Raw genomic sequence first — 25,319 nt, forward strand, 5'->3', positions numbered from 1 at the left:
TCATCAGCTAATTGGTTGTAGCACACAAAATCCTGGACTGGAGTACAGGTAGGTCTGGCCTAGAGTCCCACTCTTACTATGGATGGTCAAACTGGGTATGCTCCTACACTTAGCTACTTCCAGCCCATGTCTGAACCCACATCTGACTATAGAACTGGGATGTACATATATCCCTTCTGAATACAGACAGCTATGTACACCTTAACTGTCTATTCCCACCCCATCACACATGTTTACCCCTATCTATTTGTATGTGGTACATATAAGATCTATCTGCATCTGCTGAGTGTGATATACATAACAGATATATAGGTAACATATACAAATATATCAGTTATAGAGAATCAGAGACAAGGGAGAGAGAGAGAGAGACAGTGACAGACCCTGAAAGCCATAGAGTGATGTACTGCAGCAACCACACATACACCAATTTTAACCAGTAGCATGTGCAAATACTATGGTGAGGCCAATTGTGTAATAGTAAGTAGGGAGGAGTTGTAATCTCACATCAGTCGCTGTGTGTGTGTGTGTGTGTGTGTGTGTGTGTGTGTGTGTGTGTGTGTGTGTGTGTGTGTGTGTGTGTGTGTGTGTGTGTGTGTGTGTGTGTGTGTGTGTGTGTGTGTGTGTGTGTGTGTGTGTGTGTGTGTGTGTGTGTGTGTGTGTGTGTGTGTGTTTCTGTATGTATTACATGTACAGCAGAATACACACATCCAACAGGCCTATGTCTGTGTAATGGCCACCCATATTTTGGCCCTGTGACTACTGTCCTACACAACAGTGGTCTCCCTGTCAGGACCTATTGATCTCATCCACCCCAACAGCACTGACAGACACCCTCTACATGTGTAAGTCCCATGGTCCATGCAATAAGTAGATAGTGCTATACTGTGGACACTTAGGTAGTGGTTCAATTCCCAACAATGGCAACTAGGTAGTGGTTCAATTCCCAACAATGGCAACTGAGAGTGTGTGTGTGTGTGTGTGTGTGTGTGTGTGTGTGTGTGTGTGTGTGTGTGTGTGTGTGTGTGTGTGTGTGTGTAAGTATATTCTCTTGGGGCTTTGTGTATTTTCTGCCTATGTGTGTACAATGCCAATGCATTTTGGGGCCTGTTCCACCCTGTTAACCACCCATTGCCCTACTTTACAGGGCCTGTTGATGTCATCCACCTTAGATACACCATTGGACACTCATCATGCATATAAGCTCTGTGGTGCATGCGATAAGTACATAGCACTATAGTACATGCAACTAGATAGGTAGACGATCAAATCTCAATGCTGCCAACTGTGTGTGTGCGTGTGTGTGTGTGTGTATAAATATATTCCCTTGTGGATTTGTGTATTTCCTACCTATGTGTGTGCAATGCCAATACATTTTAGGGCCTGTTCCACCCTGTTAACCACCAATTGCCCAACTTTACAGGGCCTGTTGATGTCATCCACTTTTGATACACCATTGGACACTCTCCAGGCATATAAGCTCCATGGCGCACGTGATAAGTACGTAATACTATAGTACAAACAAATACTGCCAGCAATATGTGTGTTACTTTATAGGGCCTGTTGATGTCATCCACCTTAGATGCACTGGTTGACACTCTGCAGGCATAGGCCATACCTCTCAACTGTATCGAGTTTTGCAGAATGTGCAGATATTTGCCTCATATATTTGGTCTGTGTCTCATAAAATTGTGGTTTCCTGGCAAATCATTGATAGCTGAAGTCAGAAAATAATGACAGACATTTGAGTTTCAGACTTCATACCCTCCACAAAGGTAATGCTAATGCAAAACCTATCACTGTATCAATTATCTACATTTGTAAGAGCAATATGTAAAAAGTGTTCGTATTGCTAGGCCTGTATCCCCCCATTATTGAAGACTTTGTCCACATTTATTGTTCTAAGAGAATGAGAGGTATGCCCAACACATATAAGCTCTGTGGTGCATGCAATAAGGACATAGTACTATAGTACATACCACTAGATAGGTAGGGGTTCTAATCTCAATGCTGCCAAGTGTGTGAGTGTGTGTGTCTGTGTATGCATATTCCCTGTACCAGCATGGCTGTCTTGCCTGTGTGTGCAATGGTTATACCATTTTATGTACCTGTGCCACCCTGTTAGCTCCAACAGCACCAACCTAATCAAGGCCTACAGATCTCATCCACTTTAGATGCAGAGTTACACATTTTCAAACACAACAGCACTGTGGTGCATGCAATACGTATGGTGGACTATAGTGTACATGACTAGATAGATAAGTGTTCTAATTCCAAAACTGGAAACTCTCTGTGCGTGTGTTTTGGAATCCATGTCTCCCTGTAGTAGTGTGTGTGTGTGATACGGTTATACCATTTTAAGGGGGCCTGTTTACCCCCAGTGGCAATCTTTATAGCACCTGCAGATGTCATCCACCTGAATAGTAGTGGCAGACACTGCAAAACTGTATAAGCTCCATGGTTCATGCGTTATGTATATAGCGCTACCATATTTAAAACTAGGCCAGTAGTGTTCTACTATTAACAAGGGCAGTTCATGAGTGTGTGTGTGTGTGTGTGTGTGTGTGTGTGTGTGTGTGTGTGTGTGTGTGTGTGTGTGTGTGTGTGTGTGTGTGTGTGTGTGTGTTTGTGTATGTATGTATATACCCTTGCAGCAGTGTGACTGTGTTTGGACCACAGACATACCTCTCAACACCTTAGAGAAAGACATCTCATAAAGCCATACAGAAAAGTGGGACAAAGCTCAAATATTATGGTCAGTCTTGAAATATTGCACTGACAAACATAAAAAGTATATAGCATAACAGGTTGTGCATTCACATGCATTTTCTGAAGGGTATGAAGTCTGATAGGAAAATATATGTCATTATTGTGTAACATCAGTCTTTAATGATTGCACACTAATTTGCCAGAAAACCACAATGTTATGACAAACGGAACAAAAATATGTGGCAAACATCAGGACATTCTGCAGAAATCTGTAGAGGTGAGAGGTATGGCCACCAACTGTCCCATCCAGCAGGTTGCAGTCCATATTTAGCCAGGTGTGACCTCAGACAATGACACAAACAATACAGAGTTCCCCAGAGTGTAGAACAAAAACATTTCCTAGAGTTGTGTACTACTTGCATAAAGCAGTCATTTCACATCAGAAGAACCCTAATATTATGAGAAATAGCATTACCTATGGTAATGTGACACAAAGAAGCTGTCATATTGGCAAACCAAGGGAAGTCCTGTCTGTTGCATTTGCTGTGGGTATGGTATGTCCTGCCAACTGTCACTATACTATAAGATGTGTCCCACATTCCACATTTGATAAGGTGGCAACCCTACTTTGTGTTGCCTATGTGTGTGCAATATGTAGACATGCATAGGCCCTGTGAGCAGCTGCCACCCCCAATGACCCACATGTATCTAGGCATGAATGCTAACTGCCACTACCCACATATATAAGTACCACCTGTAAGTAGTGTGCTGTCTGTCATTGACCCACAAACTGATGTTAGCACACTGCAGTGGGGTCATACATGTGTATGGAATGGTGCCAAGATCTTGGCCTCAAGCTAAATGCAGAAAACAGTACCATCATACCATATGGTGAGGACATGGACCCACTATTTCCCACAGCAATGGCAACCCCATAAACACACAAACTGTGTTGACAGACCTGGCTACTCAGGTTGATAACACTGTTTCATTCAGCCATCAAATAGTGTCAGTGGTCAAAAAGGCTTGGACATGGTTCAGCACATAGGTTAAGGGAATGTATCCAGATAAAAGGTGCACATTACATCTGTATAGTCCTCAGTCAGTACAACAATAAATTTTTTGTCATGGCCAGTCTGGTATGTACCTATGCACACATCTGCACCAACTGGAAAGGCTTTAACACCCACAATGGTTGTCCATGGCCTTCAACACCTGTTCCATTCAGACAGCCTTGAATCAGTAGTGACCCTTTTGGTATTGGACATGTTGTCCACAGGTGGGCTGTGGCATGCCTAGATGGCAATGTTGTGCTCAGCACTTCAACAACTGCCCCATATATATATATATATATATATATATATATATGAATCTAACTCTGTGTACAGTACTAGCACAACAGGCCTGAATCACATATGCTACAGCAAATAAACCTGCTGGAGAGACAGGTTTGTCTCCCAGAGACTGCCCTGTCTCAGGAATGCACTTCCCATACATGTCAAACAGAGTATGATGCAGACCCTCATCAAGTACATCCGTGATGAGTGGATGGGAAAACAAAACTCTGTCCCAGGGGTCCAACCTGTGTCCATCAATGTCAGGGGAAACAGGTGCTGATCAATGATTCTGTTGGCAATAGACTAATGGCTATGCTCGTAAGGGACCCAGGGCAGTACTCTAGTAAACTTCTATGGACCTATGAACCTGCCATCCTACAGAAATCCCAGGTGACATGTATCAAGAGTAGCATGCTGTGTCAAGGGGTATGCATGCAAGAGAACGCTGTCTGACTCCATTGTCCCTCAAATACTGCTCCACCCCTACGCACCTAGGTAAACATGCACATATTCAACCATACCTTGGCAAGAAAAGGTCTCTGCATTGCCACTATGACAACATGAGCTTCTGTAATGACAGCAGTTCCCCATAACTTAGATACACAGACACCTGGAACAGAAACAGAATATGGTCTGACAGACAATGGTCAGTCAGTAGTCCTAACAGCAATAAATCATCACGGCACAAAGATGCATACACTTTGATGTGTACACATGATAATTGCCAGCAGACAGCACCTTACACGACATAACAGTACTGCACTACAAACTGCCATTAACTGTACTATATTCACCCTTTGCATCAGACACATATTAGCATGTCTCTGCAACGATGGTATGGATAACAGGGATGTGGCACAGCTGTCATCACATGCACAGGGTGTGTTGGGTTGCCAAAGCCCTAGGCTGTGCCATACATTTGACATTGTGTGTGTGTGTGTGTGTGTGTGTGTGTGTGTGTGTGTGTGTGTGTGTGTGTGTGTGTGTGTGTGTGTGTGTGTGTGTGTGTGTGTAGGGGTGTTGGTCAGCTGGGCCATGGAGAGGATGTGTGTGTGTCTGTTGGCAACCTGCATGTGACAGTGATGTGTGAGTGTGTGCATGCACAAAGTTAAGCCATGTGCTCACCCTACATGACGGTATGTTGGACAGCCGTGGACCATACATGGCAGAATGTACAGTTCACCATCTCCTGGCACGAACACAGAAACTGGCTCTGCCAGGAGTGGTACTGGCACCACCATGCCCAAGGACAAATGTGGTACTACTTGCTGATGGTGATGAGTGTCTGCTGCATCTGTGTCCCTCACAGGACCACCCAGATCCATGTGACCATGGACTGCCACATTGTGGTGTGGACCACACCTTCCCTTCGGTAGTGCTGCTGGTACTGCCACTACAGGAGTGTGACTGTGCACGGCCACATGGACTCTCACCAGATGTTGTTGCTGACCTACTTCAATGTGTCCGATGCCCTACTCCCACCACATGTTACAGCACAGACGTTGCATGGTTAAGGACTGACAATGTCTCACTTACTGTCTATCCACTAAATCATCAAAATTATGTAAGGCATCTCCAGTGACTTGAAGGGAGTCATGCATGCCAGGAAGTGTGGCATCCATGACCCTGAGCATCCGTCTGGTGTAACATTCACAATGTGCATGTGCCTACATGATGAACTGAAACATGCATCAGTTGACACATGCTGTGACACCTTCTGACAGGTGCTGGATGGGCAGCAGTCCTCCTTCGAGCAGCCCTGTCAATCTGCCTGTATGAGACCTCACCAGCTTTCTGGCTATGGCTAGTGTCTTCAGTTACAGATGCCATAGTCATCACACTCTCCTGTTCAATGCCACCACCCTCTGACTGCCCAATATCTGTGGCCGCTGGGGCCTGGGTATGTGTGGGCATACAGAATGTGTGTGTGGACATTGGGGGTGGAAGTGGGATGTCAACCATTGGGACAGATTCAGCACCCAACAGCCCCACCTCTGCCTCATTATGGCCACAATCACCATCAGAGTCCAATGAGACACTGACATAAGGTTGTGAGGGGGACACACTCCGACCCCCATGGTCACCTGTGAGGGGAAGACAACATGACTACATTAATTCCTGCACTATAATGTCTGCTGATCCACATACACACACAAACACACACACATACACACACACACACACACACACACACACACACACACACACACACACACACATATATATATATATATATATATATATATATATATATATATACAGGTGAGGTGCCACAAAGGCATGATACAGACCACACCTTCTGAATGATCCCATGCACAGCAAACAATCAGACCATAACAGACACACTCTGGACAGCCCATCAACAACATGCAGTGCAGCTACTTCCATTAAATGTTGCTAGTACTATACACCTGTGATATATGTGACAAGTCAGAGTATGTGATGGAACTTCACCTAAAACACAGTTCACCCATTTACACAATAGTAATGTACTCCTGTATAGCAGACTGGCTACACCTTTACAAAAATACATTCTTATATGTTACAGCTCCTGCAAATATGCTACTGTGATTACTGATATGATGCACTGTAGTGAACCACACCACAACTGATCATGGCCGTATTGCAATGTGGCTAAGCTTAACAGTAGTGTCTATGGCAAACTGGCAGGCCTTAACATGCCTAGGGTATAGATGAGCCATAACAAAATAGTTCCACATTCACTGGCTACAGGATGATGGTCTCCAGCCACACCAGAGGTACCTATGGATTTGTGGGGGGAGAGGTATTGTCAGCAGACACATATATGGCATTGGTACAGGATAATATGTGCATTTATCAACATTTGCAGTACAAACTGTGATACTACCCAAATTGCTGACATTCACAATATGTGTGCACATGTGTGCATTACAAAACCCCACCCACAAATGCAGATTGACCTGAAATATGTGTACAGGTATGCAGAGCCTGGCACTATGAATGCTACAGTATTAACATGATGACTACTGGAGGCTTACCTGGATGCTCATCAGCTGTGGAATCTGTGCCACCCACCTCCACAACATATGTTGTGATAGTTTTTGTGAGCTGGTGGCTGCACCCAGGTTTGCCAGGAACTCCACTGTGACTGAGAAAGGGGGTTGTGTAGTAGGCCCTCCCCCAGTCCCAGCACAGTCCCTGGCCACAGCTGTGGCCCTTTGCTGTGCATAATGTATTATATCTGCAGAACGGTGTCTGACCTGTTCATAGCCCCTGTCCAGGTGGCTCATATCATTCACCATTGCTATGAGTATGACGTCTGCCTACAGTGTAGCACATTGTTGCTGGTTATGGTGGGTCCTTGTCAACAACACTTGGTGATGGAGTCTCAGGGCATCAATAATGGCAGCAGTCTTAGCTTCTGAGAAAGGTGAATTGCGACATATATACATCCCACCTGAAAGCCATGAAGAGGAGAACACATCACAGGACCGCATACAGTGCTCACTATTATGTACACACCTTGCACATCCATATTTGCCACCACTATCCACCACTAACTCCCACATCATACATCACCATCTATCACCACAGTATGTATGTGGCTATCTGCAACATAGTGGTAATACATCATGCCTTGCCCTCCCAATCCTGATATTTTATGCTACTTACTGCATGTGCTATGAGGTGGTCAAATACATTTACCTGTTATGTTGCACCTCTTACTGCTTGTTCATAGCCTGTCTACATGGTATGCTGTGGTGTCAGCCTCCTACTGTTGTAGTATGCACCTGGGCTGTAGGTTCACCCCTCAGGTCTCCCTGGCCTTCCTCCATCATATTCTGGACTATATGGCTCAACAATGTCCTAAAGTTCCCCCTGCCAGTGTGGTTGATATGGGTGTTCTGCACAGTGTAGCATTTGTCTCATGTATACAGATGGACAACCATCCACAAACACCACCAAGGAACACACTGTGTGAGAGATGCAATGTCAGTAATAACCTGCAGTCCATGCTGTCACCTTGTCAAGGCCACATACCTGTCCCCAAACAGGTTTTCAACACAATCAGTACACCTCACTCACCACCCACACCTACACAAAACACACACACATATGCAGTGGACCTCAACATACACATCCACAAAGGAGACCTCTGAGGCAAAGCACACATGAACGCCACAGCCATATACAGCACATACCGTACATGGCCACATACCCGAGTCCCACAGTCATGGAGGCATTAGCACATGTCAAACATGTTACACATAGGAGACTCCATTGTGAGAGACACTGTTGTGTCTCTTGGCTGGCTGTATATGTGGATAGTCAAAGTTACTTGTGTGTCAGATGACTGACTCTGCCATATCACATATGCACCCTTTATCTCACCAACAGGTAACTGTCAGAGGTTTGGCAAAGTCCATGTTGCCATGCCTACCCTGAGATGTACGTCCCTGGACTATGTGCAGTGAGGCATAAGTGAGCACACAGATTATGTGTCCCATGCAGTTATGTCCCTAGTTTTATGCAGTATTCTGCTGTCACCCAGACTGATGCCGCAAGACATTCAGGAAATGAATGCCCTTAACATGTGGCCTTTTATCCTGTGATATTGCAGGGGGGTTAGAGTACCTTTGAGCCATGGGTGATACTGTTAACAGACCACGATGCTGTGCAACAGATGGCTTCCTTCTGTCTCAACTGGCCTGCAGACATCTGGCAATGGTTCCCGCCACCCCATTAGTGCCTTCATTAGGAAAAGTGGTGAGGTTATCAGTGCTAACATTCAACTGTCAGCACAGCACACAGTGAAGGCAATGCTACTACACCCTAGGTGTTTACACATAACTCTGCCCTCAATGCAAGCATTCATAACCCTGGGAAATGCTGACATCTGTGCAGTCACATGCACATGGTTCAAAGGTACAGAGACAACCCCAGCCTTACCTGGTCAACCATCCTATCATACCGTCATAATGCAAAGTGTGGGTTAAAATGGCATGGGACATGTGATTTCAGTATATATGAAACACATACACACTTCCTCACTATACAGGCAGTAGGATGCACAGAGGACACCATAGTAGCAGTTCACCATTGGCAACACACCTATTCAAATCATATCTAGCTATTGGCCACCACATGTGACCAGAAAGTCCATCCTGCCTATATGGACCATCCACAACTGCATTATGATGTGGGTCAGTACCCTGATCCTGGGTCACTTGAATGATCCAAACATACATTGGATGATGTACTCATGCCAGTACACAAATGGCCAGAGAGCTATCAACAGTAGAATTACGAACACCTCAATTCAGCTATGCGCTACACCCACATGAGGCAAAGGTGTGTTGCAGTGAATATTACACAACACAGCTTACCCCTTCAGCATCCCTACAATCTCATCCTCCATGGCAAACCAATCACGTTTGCATTCACCATCTCCCACAATGCTCATCTAGCTAGGGTCACACATACATACACTTCCAACATGTAATACAGCCTCCTGGGGGGGTGGTATACATAGCTTCACAGCCCCAAACCCCTCTGTAAGGACTGGCACCAATATCAAGACATACACACATGAGCTAGATGTGCATTTATATAGATGTATGGAGTCAGGTATACCCAACAGGACTACAACATCCTATGCAAGGATTCGTACACCTGTCTGGTGGACATCTGCAATACATAGGTGTCTATAACAGGGATGACATACTGCTGTCTGGGACAAACTAGCGGTAGTTGGCCATTTACAAGCAATGTGTTGTTAGTGTGAACAAGCAAATGGGATCACTCCTGGAAACCTGAACAGCAAACCCAAAGCCAACATTGTTGACATCCACTACAGACAATCATCTCCTGTTCTGCACATATGTTTGCAACATCACAGGTAGCACCTACATCTGCTCACTTTTGGTGGTCAAGGACACCAGCTATAACAGTGCTGAAGGTATAGCATACTTGATGCCTGACAGAGTCAGTGTAGGCTTCACCCCCCCGTCCCCCCATCAGTATATCAGGTTGTCCACAATACCTGCCCCCTTCTCCTATATGTAGGGAACAGGTCACCACTGTCATGTAAAATGTATAGTATATATTGGCCATGGGAGCCTATCACATGACAGGATGCATCCTACATGACACCAAGCATAACCTTGCAACAACATAAGCCACTGTATTAAAAGGAGGTGTGACTAATGCCTTTGTCCCAGCCATGTCAAGGACAACCACTGTCACCCCTTTACACTAAGGTACTACATCCACCAATATATCACATTATACACCCATCAGCCTAATTCAGCTATTCTGCAAGGCCATAACACAGTCTATACTGAACTTCATTAACAAGGACATTGGCAACCTCCATACACTCCATCATGCATAGTTAGGCTTTATCATGGAAGGGATAATGACTGTTACACTCGGTGGCCTCTTTGACACAGTCACCAAAGCCATACTGCCTACTTTGACCTGGACAAAGTCTTTGACATTTTAACCCACCTGACCATAATAGTTATATGCTCCCAAGTATGCATCACACCATATGTTACCATAGGAGTAGCACACTGGCAAGCTGACATGACCCGACTAGTCCACATAGGGGGACTCCATCCCAAAGCAGTTGACCCATAACTAGCACCATAACCTGTTGTTCTGTGTTTGGGCCTCTGTTCTGTGTGACATACACATCAGTGGTGCAGGGCACAGCCATTGGCCTATGGCCAACCATGTCTGCAGATGACTACATGTTATGTGCTGTTACAGGATTCCCTACTGATGTGGACATCTGCCTAGGAGCGTCTCATGCAGATACATGACTGGTGCCAGAAACATGGCCTCAGGCCACATACCATGACATGCAGTGGCAAGCCTTTGTGGAAAGTGACTCCCCCACATATTATCACAGTACTAACAATATCCTATGCATGCAATCAGTAGTGTGGGATCTGTGCACACAGGTCGATGACAACATGACATTTCACCACCATCGTGTTTCTGTTGTTTGGTAAACCCTTTATGGGCCACCTCATACCTACAGGTATGTCATCAAGCGACATGGGGTTCTAACATCCCTGTATTCCCCACAATAAGGCCCATTATTATGTAAAATGCCTTGTTTGTCATTTACCTAACACAGTACATGCAGAAGCTAGTGACATCACAGAGGTTCCCCATCAGGGAGTACCAGGGCCTCAAACATCTACCATACACAGATAGGCTATAACCCCAACCATCTACCCGGTGTCATATAGACTCATCAGAGGTGACGTCTGTCTGACATGCAAGGCAATCACGGACTCCACATTGTTGGCCCTGCTGCACATGTGCAACTCAAGCTCCACTCTGTTAACACACACACACACACGCACACACACACACACACACACACACACACACACACACACACACACACACACACACACACACACACACACACACACCCTCAACCTGGTGTGTGACATCCGCAGGTCTTCTTGGAGGCTCATATATGTGTGCCACACACTCACTCTGTTGTGGAATGGTCACCCTGTCCACATCAGGCTGGGTAGCTATTTACACCTTTGCAGGCGAACCTTGGATGACTGGATGGTTAACTGCATATATAGCCTTGGGAGGCCACCTGTGTTCCTGTCAGATTGGGGCATCAGGTACTGCCCTGCATACCCATGAGCTAACATGTGGCCTAGGCATATGGAGACTCAGGGGCCCATATCCTAGTAACCCTGTATGGTCCTAGGTATACTAGTTATAGCCTGTGTGCTGTGACAGACTGTGTTGTTATGTGTCCACAGCCATCACTGCCATAGACTGTGGTGTGCTCCCCTGGCCTGTGAGGAGGACATTATCGAGGTGTGGGAGCTACAGCATCACAGAGGGTAGGTAGAACTGCTGTTCACTGTTTGGATTGATGTGGCATGTCCACAGTTTTGCATGCTATATTTGGCCATTGTTAACAGACTTCCTGATTCTGTAACAGTTTACTGTTTAACAATGTATGTTGGGATCAGTAAGGAGACAGGCAGATGTAAGTGCCATACATCATTTTTATCTGAATGAGCATGCTGCTGCAGTTGATGCTGGTCTATCAGCTGTGTATGTTTGTAGGGGGAGACTGTGACACATGTCCCTGTCATCTAAACACCCCCCCAACCCTTTATGTATGGATGTTGTGTGTATACCCTGTTCTAGGTGTTTGGGAGGTGTGGTAGGTCTGCATACTGCTGCATGTGTAGCAGGCCACAGCTGCTGCATTCTGGCCAGGAGTCATACTGAGGATTGTGAAGAGATTGAGGGACAGCAAGCTGTATATGTCAGTAAGGGAGTAGTGTCAGCTCTTGTGTCACAGCATGGCCAGGGTGAGGGTACCCATAACAGTCCAGGTAAGGCATGTGCCTCTGGTACATATGTTAAGTAGTAGTACCACCCAGGGAGTGACAGGGGACATTTAGGACATGTATTCATATTTGTGACATGTGTCCCACCCTCCAGTCCTTTGACATACTACTGTGGGTGGCAGTGACTGCGGTAGCAGCAACCAGTTCTGCTGGACATTGCAGGGCTCAATTATTTCTAGATTGTATTGACAAGCATGTAGTTGTTGTACAACAGACTGGACTGTGAGCCTTAACTGTGAGTGTCCAGATGTCAGATATGCTAGGAATGTAACACATAGAAATACTGAGTCATTATTATGTGAGGTGTATTTGCAAGACATATGAGCATGCATACAGTGTGTTACACAGGACTGGCATGAACATGTGTGTTTGGATGGCTATGACATGTGACAGTGACCTGTCTGTCATGCTTTTGTAAAATCAATCTGCATTGCCTTGCCAGTACTTGAGTATACAGGATAGGTATGATGACAACAATACCATAAGTAGGTGACACAACTGTGGATATTCTGCTACAGTCTGTGCAGTTGTCAGCTGTACCTCATATTGTAGGACTCCTGTCAATCCATCAACATGTCTTTGGCTGTGTACTGGCTCAATGTCTGCATCACAGGCCCAAGTACGCTGTCATTTATCACATTATATGTAGAAGTAGTGTCAGTGGTAATCAGGATACCTTTGTAAAAACACTAGCAATTCACCAGAGCTGAGTTGGCCTAGTGGTGTATTGCACTGAACTGTAGTTCAGAGTCCCAGTTTCAATATTTGGCATGGTTGTATTTATTCCCTAATGTTACATCACTCTACTAAATGATATACTTATAAAAACACCAGTAATTCTCCACAGCTGTGTTGACCTAGTGGTGTATTGCACTGAAAGGTAGTTCAGAGGTTCCTGGGTTCAATACAACTACTTGACCACCTCCTCAGCAATTTACTTGCTAACTGCCAACATGCCTTCAGACCATTCCATAGTACAACTGCCCTGCTATCCTTTTCTGGCTGTATAAACAAAAATCGTAACAATAACTCTCTTTCCTCCGCACTATTTATTGACCTTGCAAAAGCCTTTGATATGGTCAACCATAATCTGCTTATTGAGGTACTAAAAGCCCATTCACTGGATGCACAGGCATTACTCTGGTTTAAATCTTATTTAGACAACCGACGGCAAGCAGTCCTTTGGGATAATAAGCTTTCAGCTCCTCTCCCTGTAAACATTGGAGTACCTCAAGGCTCAATCCTAGACCCTCTTCTCTTTTCAATGTTTATTAATGAACTAAATACTAAAATTCCTCAAGCCACCTGCATACAATATGCTGATGATTCAGCTTTAATATGCACCGCTAGGTCCTCAGCCTCACTCCAGACCCTCACCCAAACTGTTTTTCATATTGTAGAAAATTGGTTCATGCAACACTGCCTCCTCCTGAACCCCCAAAAAAACAAAATTATTACTCTTTGCACCTACTCAAAAATCACCACAAATTCACTTCACAATAACCTCTAACAATGGAACCACGATAACCACTGATACTACAACCCATCTCCTGGGGATAACCATAGACAACAACCTTAGCTATAACGACCATATTAACACTACCATAAAGTCTGTCAACAGAAAACTAGGTTCCCTGTATAGAATCAAACCCTTCCTTACACCAACAGCCAGAACCACTGTTGCCCAGACCCACCTGATCTTTACCCTGTTCTATGCTTCTGCCATTTATACCAATCTTTCTAAAAACAACCTTAACAAACCTGTTACTAGCTATAATAACATAGCCAGATTCGCCACTGGCAACCCTTTCAGAACCCACCACTGTTTCAACCTCAAACAATTGGGATGGTTAGAACTGCAGCACCAACTACTCTGCCATCAACTTACTATAACCCAAAAGATACTTTACCACCCTAATAATACCCCAATCCACACTAATCTGACTACCCTTTACAAAAACCTTACAACTCTTCGCTCAACTAATAAGCTTCTAGTTTCCACTATTAAATCTAACAACAAAACTGGGGACTCACTTTTCACTAACACAGTGGGAAAAGCCTGGAACCAGCTTCCAAGTGAACTTTCTACTCTCTCTTTCACACATCTTTTTAAAAAAACATCTCAAAGAATATCTTAAAACTCACTGGCTCTGTCCCTGCACAAACCCTGACTGATGTTCCCCTTTACCCATCCTGCTCTCCCTTTTACTTCACTTCTCTACTGTTCTATGTTGCCTACCTGTACTAACAATTAAGCTAACCTCAAATCAAGAGGTAATATGATCTCGGTCCTAGTAAAAAATAATAAATAAAAAATTATTACTCTTTGTGTTTTTTTCCCTCTCAAATATTGTTTATTTTCTGTATTTGATCTTAGTTCATTCCCCACTAAATAACTCTGTACACGTTATTTCTTTCTCTCAAATATTATTATCTGTATTTGATCACAGCTTAATATTTTATATTAATACTGTATAAGTTTCTGCCTATGCTTGGAGCTTTTCTCTCCAGGCCTCTACTGAAAATGGACATGCATTCAGTTAGACTAGCCCGGTCAACAAATGTAAATAAATAAAAATAAATAAATAAATAAATAAAATACTTGACAGGGGTGTATTATTTCCCTAATGTTACATCACTGTACTGTATGATATATTTACAAAAACTCCAGTAATTCTCCAGAGCTGAGTTGGCATAGTGGTGCATTGCACTGAACTGTAGTTCAGAGGGTTCTGGGTCTGAGTCTTGGCTAGTTGTTTTATTGATGTGCAGAACAGTGTCTGAATCAGATAAGGTGATTAAAGCAGTTTTAAGCATTTTTAAGCAGGTTTGAATGATGCACAGTGATGGTAAGTGGTGCTTATCCCCACTTAAACCAGCGCTAGTTTCAAAAAAAGAAAAGAAAAAAGGGGTGATAGGAAAGTGGTAAAATGGGGGGAAACAGGGGGAAAAATAATATGAAAGGCAGCTAGGGAAGTGCAGGAAGGGTGTAGGAAAGGACTATAGTTCTCCATTTCTTCAGCAGCAGCAGCTGTGCATGATGTGGACAATTTAGAATTTGAAGCCTCACACCCCACATGGAGGGGTGTGGGTGACATAACTTTGTTGATTATTTGATGGGATGATTGATTCATGGCAGTATATGTGGGTGTGAAATGAAGAGTTATGTATGGGACGAACTTTATTTTTTTGGGGGGGCAGATGCCCCTTTTTTTAAGGTGAGAGAGGGATCTTGGGGAAGGGTTGTATGTACTTTTGGGGAGGTAAGTTGGGTAGTAGAGGTTGCTTTTGCAGACAGACAAGACAGGGGAGATGGGTGATGTATGACACATGATGGAGTTAAACACTTTGGATAGGGAGGGTGGCTGGGAATCAGAGGACCAAGTGCCCCCAGATGGCAATAGTGTGACTGAGATCTGCACCCATGTGCAGTCACCACTGCCCCTTCATGGCCCTAAAGGTGGCTGTGCTAAAGGCTGCATGCCAGGGACAGCCTGCCCCTCAAGGTGCAACAGTCCGTCCTCAATCTGGCGGAGTCTATCTTCCAGGTCATGTTGGATGACCCTGAACACCATATGTGAAACCTGAGTCAGGGTGACAACCTCATCTCCAAGCCTGTGCCCAAGGGAGGACAAGCATCATCCCCTGAGACAGTTCCACCCAAGGGTGTTGCAGGACCAGTAGAAGGAGCAGCTCCAGGTTGGGTCCCAGATGTGCTGGGACCTGGCGCATGGCATACAGAACACAGGCATAACTGGAATAACAGTATTGTAACAACATGCTAGTAACAGTGGAATTTCAGTAAGGTATGTTTGTATGCAACCATTGTAATATATATAACCAATAACACAACACGAGGCCCATCATTAGTTTTTTGAGAACAACATATGTGGAAATGAAACCATACCCGTAGTATAAGCATAAATATATGTGATGCAGATAAGGGTGTGGGGAGAGAAAGACATTCCATTACTAACTGTATAGGCTATATTTTCACAACAGTACTGCTCAGTACTCTACAGGTCTGCCCTTACTTTACATCTACATGTGCCCTATAGCTTTTGTAGCATGTACATACCTCTCAAGCTGTCCACATGGGATGGTATGGGCCAAGCTGTAAAACTATAAATACATAATTACAGGGGACTATTACATGTCAGGGGAGCATATATGACTAACAAGGTGTACCCTGCACTGATGTTGTGTGAGTGTGCTACTAGCATACTTCAACTGGATTTATATCTGTGTCCAAGATTATTGACAACAATGATCACTAGCCATGACAGCGTAACACTTGAGAGACATGTATTGTGCACAGTCCAAGGTATTTATGCCTATCCTGCTGTTATTCGTAGGCATGGAGTTAGACTATCAACACACATTCACAGATGCACCAGATGAACCAGGCATATAGCCATACCAATAGTAGAACATTTTAGTTGTCTTATTCAGTTGGAATAGTACTGTATTTCATGACATTTTATTTAGTGGAGCTTTATCACCTTGATGAGCTATGCTGTTTAGACAATAGTGCATCTGGATACAGACATTAGTATACCCTTCATACAGCTACTACAGACATTTCTTTACCTGTAAGTCCTGTATAGAGAATATCTGTTAACAGTACATGTCTGTTTCTATAAATAGTACTCCTTGTCTGTTACTATAAATAAATCTTATTATCAGTCCATGGATTCAAACTATGGTCTGTGTGTGGAAAAATAACAACATATGCGTGGCTTAACACACTGAGCTACAGGGTCACTGCTGTGTGGTAACTGACTGATATGTGCCTACAGCTCACCTGCTGACAAAGTCTGACCGGTTAAAATTGGTACAGTGTCACAGGAGACTGCAGTGACAGTTGCACATACATGTATGAGATTCACACATGACAGAGATAGTAGGTGAAGTGTATTTTAATACCTGGAATGTTGGTGTAAACAACCCCTAGTGGATGGGAATATGTGTGATCTGTACAGACCATACCAGTGTGCTGGGATGCCTACCTGACCCATATACATTTGCAGATGGTATATTTGCAGTCTACAGCTACTACTGTGTCATACTTATCTGCATCAGCGTACCTACATTCAAGAATGAATATAGCTGAAATCCAAAGCTTAGCACAAGACAATCCTGAGGGAAAAACACTATAATATCTTACACATTAGTATTCAAGTTTTACATGTTAGTGCAGAACATATATCAATTTGCATTCTCTCTTGTAGTACAGCTCCACAGCTACACTTTAGCACGACTTTAGCAGCCAACCTTCAGTCACTTCATTGTGTTATACCTATATTTGATTTGCAGCACCTGTAAAATTGGATTTCTTCAACAACAGACCAGAATACACACAACAATTGGCAGAAAAAAGCTTTATTGAGAGTGACATGACACAGTCATTGGTATACGTTTGACAAACTTTATTGTTCTTCAGTTTAAATAATGCATGCATTGAAGGTGTGCTGTTATTACAGAACTTATGCAATACTAACTTTATTTCCTTCACAATTCTGACTGCAGTTGTACTGTATTTCCTGTAGATCATGAATGAATGTCATTTGTTCCCTTCACATTTTGAATGCCAGTGCACTTTATTACCAGATCATTAATATTAATACCATATACACATGTCATTCCTACCCATTAATAATGTTATTGCAGTGCACGCAGAACAGAATATACCTACTGGCAGTTACTATTGTACTCTTTCTTATTTATATGGCTATATATTGCAAGATATATCTGTACTCACTACACTCTCAGTACATCCTCACTAGGTACTCTGTGATGGCCCCCAAGTTGAGCCCTCTCCTCTGCAGTTGTGGGAAGGGAAATGCACCATTATGCATACGTGTCTATCAGATATTCATGCTAGAATTTGGTAAAGCAATGGTTCCTATACTTAGAAATTTCTTGGGCATTCCAGTCCCGAGCATCTTGGATCCACTGTAAAAGCATCCAGAAAATGTAAAAGTGATGTTATTTGCTGTAAACATTCTCATTCATAAACAGCCCAGTTTTAACTTAAACACTCAGTGCCCGAAAAATAATAAAAGAATAATGTTACTAAACAAATAACACAAACATAAATAATTGTTAAAATCATTCAATTTAACCCAGGAAAGCAGACAGCTCTAAACATGATCTGCCATTTTAACTCACGAAATTCCAGAACCTTATTACACCCAGTAATAAAACTAACTTGGTCAACCTGCTCAAGTACATAAAAGTGAAATTTTCTAAATCCAGCATAGTTTAAACTTTACTTGGCTAAGAAATTCTTTAAGTCTGCCTTTCTGATTCTGGTATTATGTCCTTGTAGTCTCATTCTAAGCTTTCTAAAACATTTCCGTACATAAAACTGGGAACACTTACTACACAATGCCAAGTAAATCATGTTTTCACTCTGAGAGTTATATCTATTACTAGAATAAACAGTCTTATTTTTAAGCTGTCTAAAAGTAATACTACCACAATTTCTAATAAATTGTCACTGTCTACAATATGCACATGAATAAGTGCCTATGACCCCATTAATAATAAGACGTCCACATAAAAAAATTATGTTCTAAAAGGTTTTTAAATTGGCTGTTCTTTTTAAAATCAACTCTGGTCGGTCTCCAATAATTTTAATTGAATCAATGTTCCCTTCTAAGATCTTCCAATTTTGTAGAATAATTTACTTTATTTTAAAACCATCTATATTTATTGGTAAAGGAAATGCACAAGTATGATCATACCTCTTAATTGTACAGATTTTCACAGAATGTCCAGATTTCCAGATTTTTGGCTCAGGTTTTTGGTCTGTTCCTCATAAAATCTGTGTTTTTCTAACAAATTACCGGGATGACCTGAGAACTAAAGTCACAAAATAATGACATACATTTGAGTTTTAGACTTTAAATTCTTCGGAAAATGTATGTTAAAGTAAATTCTGTTACTCTAGCAACTTTCTAAGCTTATAAGAGTAATATTTAAAATATGTCCCTATTGTTGCCCCCCCCCCATTTTGTCAGCCTTTCTCCAGATTTCTTGCACTGAGTGGTTGAGAAGTATGAGTATGATCATAACTGATATTGGACTTACTTTTGTTCAAGCTATTATTATTTTTTGAAGGAAGTCCTTTGGAAAGAATTGGTAGAAAATGTGACGATCTTTTGCAATAATGTCTTCACTAATCTAAACATATTCATACTCTCTATCATAGACATACTTAGTAGGTAATTCTGTTTCCTGAAGGAATATTTGATCAAGGCTAATTATTCTGCTCAACCAAATTAATTGACCTCTAAATATATTAAATTTCATTTTCCTAGGATAAAAATTACAAAAAAAAATATATATTCATAAAACTATTTTTCCTGTGCACTGTACTAAAAACCATTTTATTTGGCATATCTAAGTTAATATATAAATCTAAAAAATAAACTTCATTTCTAATTTTACCTAATGTAAACTCTAACCAATTGACAGAGCAGCTGACTTCTCTAATGAACTGTTCAAGTTCCTCTCTATTACCATCCCAGATGAAAAACAAATCATCAAAAAATCTTTGATAAAATCTTACATATTTAAATAAAGATGTTTTAGTTAAAAAGCATTGCTCCTACCAGCACATGACAAACTTAGTGAAGGCTGGGGCTATCCTCATTCCCATAGCCACTCCACTCTTTTGATGATAAATGTCCTTCCCAAAAAGAAAAAAAGTTGTTTTTTAAAACAATATCCTACAGAACACCTATCAAATTGATTGTTGTCTTTTCATAATTACAAACCTTATTTAAATATAACTTAATAAATTCTATACCATCTTCTTGGCCAATGCTGGTATAAAGAGCTGTAACGTCTAAAGTGCACATGATAACATCACTATTATCAGGAAAATTAAAAACCCTTAACTGATCTAGAAAGGACAAAGAAGCTTTAGGATAAAATGCACTTGCCTGAACTATCAGATTTAACAGCCGGTCTAAGTAAAAAAGAGATGTTAACAGCTTTGTGCCTAGGGGCAGAAACTATGAGTCGATATGGAGAATTATGAAGATCTTTGTGGATTTTACCTATTTCTGGTTCATCTACCATTAAAAAGTCCCACAGTTCATAGCCAACATACCCTTTGTTAAACATGTCAAACAAAACAGAATCAACTTCCTTAAAACAGTTCCTAACAACAGATTTACTGACTTTTTGATAATGAGCAGAATTGTTTAACAATTTGATCATTTCTTTACAATAAAGTTCTTCCTCCCTAACTACCATTCCACAGCCCTTATCAGCTTTTGTATATCTTAAATGTTGGTAGTTACAGAGATTCTTTAAGGCTTGCTGTTCTTGAACATTTAATTGAAAATTCTCTTATCAGGTTCTTGAACATTTAATTGAAAATTCTGTTTTATCAGGTTTATTTCTGAACAGAACATCAAATTCCCTTTCGGAAGAACAAAACGTTTTTAAAGTATTATGTAATGTTGGATTGAATGCACCCATTTTACTAACCTCAGAAGTAGAACTAGCATAACTAACATTATGCAATAAATATTTTAAATTAAGTTTACATAAAAATAATTGAAAATCTGTAATTAAATCAGTGAATCTAACTGTTTGAGTTGGAATAAACATAAATCATTTAGACAATACACTTAATTCATCATGAGAAAACGTATGTTTGGATAAATTATAAACTGTACAAATCAACTGGGAATTTAATATGTTCTGATGACCTTGGCCCTTTCCTTTCCCTTTTTTCTTTGCTTGAATGTTCTGATGATTTTTTGAAGATTGCTTCAGTCTTGCCCCCATTTGAAAAAAATGAGGAAACAGCCTGGTTACTTTGTCTGTTATCCTCAATGTTGATAGAAATAGCAGCAGACTCTGACCAACTGTCAGTGTCAGGAGCCAACAAATGGTTGTGCTTGGTGCCAGAGGGAATCCCATCAAATAAATGAACTTCTGGTCAAAAGCTACTAGGTATAACAAAGGTAGTAGAAACATAAGAATTTCGTGAAGGTTTCCTTAATGAGAAAGCCTTGCAGTTTAATTATGATAAATGGTCATGATGTAATTTTTTGCTTTTCCTTTGTATTACAGTAGCAACATATCTTTCAATTTTAGTAACAATGCTTTCATAGAAAACATGAAAAGAACTACATTGTGGTTGTTTAATTATAATTTTGTTTAATGACTGAGTATCTTTTCTCAAAGTATAAATCCTATTTTGATAGTATGAGAGAAGTCACCTTATTACTTAAAGAGTGGACTAATTCTTGATAAATATAGCCATCACAAGTAATACCACTTGGAAACTTAAACACCCAGAGACCTCGGGGTACTTCTTGTACTTCTAAACATCTTTGTAGATACATAATATCATATTCCAAAGCTTTGATTTTAAATAAACATTTTTCTAGTTGGTAAATCGTGGACATATAGTTAACGGTTGCATCACTATTGTTAGCACTGTTCTCAACAGAGGCTCTGACTACAGACTAGTTGGAAAAAAGATTACTTCCAGAATCTTTAACAAATTTCAATAGAGAATCAGGTTTACCTGTTGGAAACCCCACAATCACTGCATTGCCACTGTTACTCGACCCACTGCCAAGAGAAGAAACCGAAAATAGTCCATCCTGGTTTAACACAGTTAAAAAGCCCACAGTTAAACATTTGACTAATCCTTTTAAAAGCAGTCTGCATTTGTTGAAGTCTGGAGTAACTATTGAGGCATTTGTTTTAATGAATGTGGGGGGCTGGGCATCTGCAGGCTTCTGCCAGCTGCAGAAGCAAGTGGCAGTCCACTACAGTGTTCACTGAATACTTAGCCTCAGGAGCAAAAACAGGACAAGCACACTGAACAAGATCAAGCTGTAAACCCCTGTCTCCATAGCAGATGGGAACAATCAGGTCAAAGAGCTGTCATCTGAGTACCTTCATTGTACTGAAAAAGCCAAAAGTTTGAAGATTTGTGTTGTCAGTAGGTGGGCTAGGAGGGAACATGTACATGTGTGTGTGTGTGTGTGTGTGTGTGTGTGTGTGTGTGTGTGTGTGTGTGTGTGTGTGTGTGTGTGTGTGTATATATATACGTGTGTTATGCTCACTGTTAGGGCTAAATAAGAGGGCTAGATTTTGTGGCGTGTACATGAGCATTTAATGCCTAGGGTTAGAAAAAGGGTTAGGAAAGGGAACAGATTTAGTGATGTGCATGTGTTAGGGTTAAAGTAAGGACTATGTAAAAGGTTAGATTTAGTGGTGGGGTGTGTGTGTGTGTGTGTGTGTGTGTGTGTGTGTGTGTGTGTGTGTGTGTGTGTGTGTGTGTGTGTGTGTGCATGTGTGAGTGCATGCATTTGTGTGTGTGTGTGTGTGTGTGTGTGTGTGTGTGTGTGTGTGTGTGTGTGTGTGTGTGTGTATATATATATATATATTTATATATATATATATATATATATATATATTTATATATGCATGTATGTGCATCTGAATGTTTTCGTATTTGTGTATATGACTGAGTTTATCAAAGTCAATTTCTCCAGCGGAGTGTTGCTACATGTTAGAATAAGGGTTAGGTTAGGAAATAGCTGAAGTGTCATGCATGTTTGATGGTGGGTTGGTGTGCATATGAGTGTTTTATGTAGTGGTGTTAGGGAAAGGGGGTTTAGAGGCAGGGGCAGGGTTAAGGTTAGCATGCATGAGTAAGGTGAGGTGAGTATTGGAGACTAAACTCCCCTGCCATTCATTCATAGAAACAAAGAACTCTGTATCCAATCAAGATGTCTGCAGTTGAGGTAAGGGCCACAATGTTTGGCCAAAAGATGACTGCTGCATGGCATGACATTAACCCTAGGATCGTCTGGTAGAAATCTATAGTTAGAGAATCTGTCAAGTATAAAAATGAGATATTCCATACAGTGTCAGCAGTTTTCACATACAGACTGGATTGATTAATACTGAAAGGCTAGGGAAACAATAGTTATGACAGTCACTAAAGCAAAGGCTTATGTATGGAAAATTAGTTCAGGTTCTCCTCAAAGTTATTCTGGTAAACCATCATCTGGTAACAGCATTAGGAAATAAAAGAAACACTTGATGAACTCATGAATCCAATGGGCATGCCCTGTTTTGAGAAGGCAGTGCGAAGACAGCATGTGTGAATGGATCTATATGGATAGATAAGCTGTGTGTGACAATTGCTGAGGTTTGTGGTGGTAAGACAGAGGAACAGATAACCATTTTGAAATACTGGAAGGTACAGAATACTGTTGATGTGTCATGTTTAATGTACATATTCACTGCTGAGTGGAAGGCAGGGACATTGCATCTGTATTGGTAAATTGAACTAATGGTTCTATTTTTATATGTGTGTGTATATATATATATATATATATATATATATATATATATATATATATATATATATATATATAAAGAAGGATAGGAGGCTGTATTGCACTTATAGAGTGATTATATTGCAATGTAATCTGCATGTGCTTTTCTGACCTGGAGAAGGTATATGACCATGTGTCTCCAGTAGGATTCAGAAACACCCATGTCTTTGCACTTGTTCCATAAAATATACTCAGTTGTGGTGCTTTTTAAAAATATTCTAAGGTTTTATGACCTTGTAGTAGGTTATAATAGTTAATGGGACTAAGGAGCTTCTTCCTTGAGTGGGATTTTTGGAAACTTACTCTCCACTTCAGTCAGGTTATTCCTTTTATTCCCATTAGACTGAAGGAATGTGATGGAGCATGTATTCCTGAAAACCACCATGATGATATAAACATGTTCATCTTGAGGTCTTATTCATGAAACAGTGAAGAAGAGACACCACCCCATGGATGGGTGCAGCAGCAGCAGCAGAAATACTTCAAGGCCTGTGCTAGATTATGGTGCTGAAGTGAGGGAGGAGTCACTGGATGAAGCTCTCATGTTACACATCAGGTTATGTTGGCATCCTTACCTCTGATCATAAAGGTTGGGTCATAACTTAACAAACAAGATCCCAGATAATAGAGCTCAAGTTGTGTGACATAGTGAAGAACTTAACAATATAGTGACATCTAGCAGTAGAATGACTGTTCCTCTGATTAAGACATTTTAATTGAAAAGGTCTAGAAACTTGGGAACGATGCTACCTGAGTGCCTTCTAGAAGGTGCATGAGGCAGAATTAAGTAGGAAGTGGACCCGGGTATGCATGAGACAAGTGATTATGTGCCTTAGGATGCATGTGAATGAGTGAAATTTCTGACAGCAAGGATTTTATACTGTATCTGGAGCAGACCTGTCAACTGTCTCTATTTTGGAGAAATTTTCTTATTTTCAGGCCTAATTTAGGATCTCCATATTTTTGGTGATATGTTCCTATTTTTTCAGGCTTGATTTACCTATTCACATGATTTTCTGAACCCATCTCATCACATGTGATTTTTGAAGTTGTAATTCACTGAAAGCCACACTCCATGGCCACCACACTTTTTAGTACAACATTTAAATGCAATCAAAAACATTGCTAATTTTGATCAAAATCACTTCCACTTATTTCTTAACCCCAGTAAACCCCCCCAAAAGATTTCACAAAATAAATGACAGTAATTCAGTTAATGAATATGTCTGGCCCACAGAAGATTGCTCCATTAATTTTAATAAAACACATTACCCCAGTTCCTCAAGCACTAAATAATTGTTAATTAGCTTCAGTTTCCCAAAACAAAAATCAGTGTATTTAACAACAGTCTATTATACTCAATGGAGAATCTTTTTTGGCTAAATTTGTTTGTGATATTCTTCACTGCATGTCTGCAAAACCCATGCATCAACTTCATTTTGTTGAAGTGCTTTATCGTAACAACCATTCATAAATTAAAAAGTTGAACAGAACAAAAC

This window comes from Protopterus annectens, chromosome 10.part0 (assembly GCF_019279795.1).
Source record: "Protopterus annectens isolate FY-2018-M chromosome 10.part0, PAN1.0, whole genome shotgun sequence".
NCBI classification, from domain to species: domain Eukaryota; kingdom Metazoa; phylum Chordata; order Ceratodontiformes; family Protopteridae; genus Protopterus; species Protopterus annectens.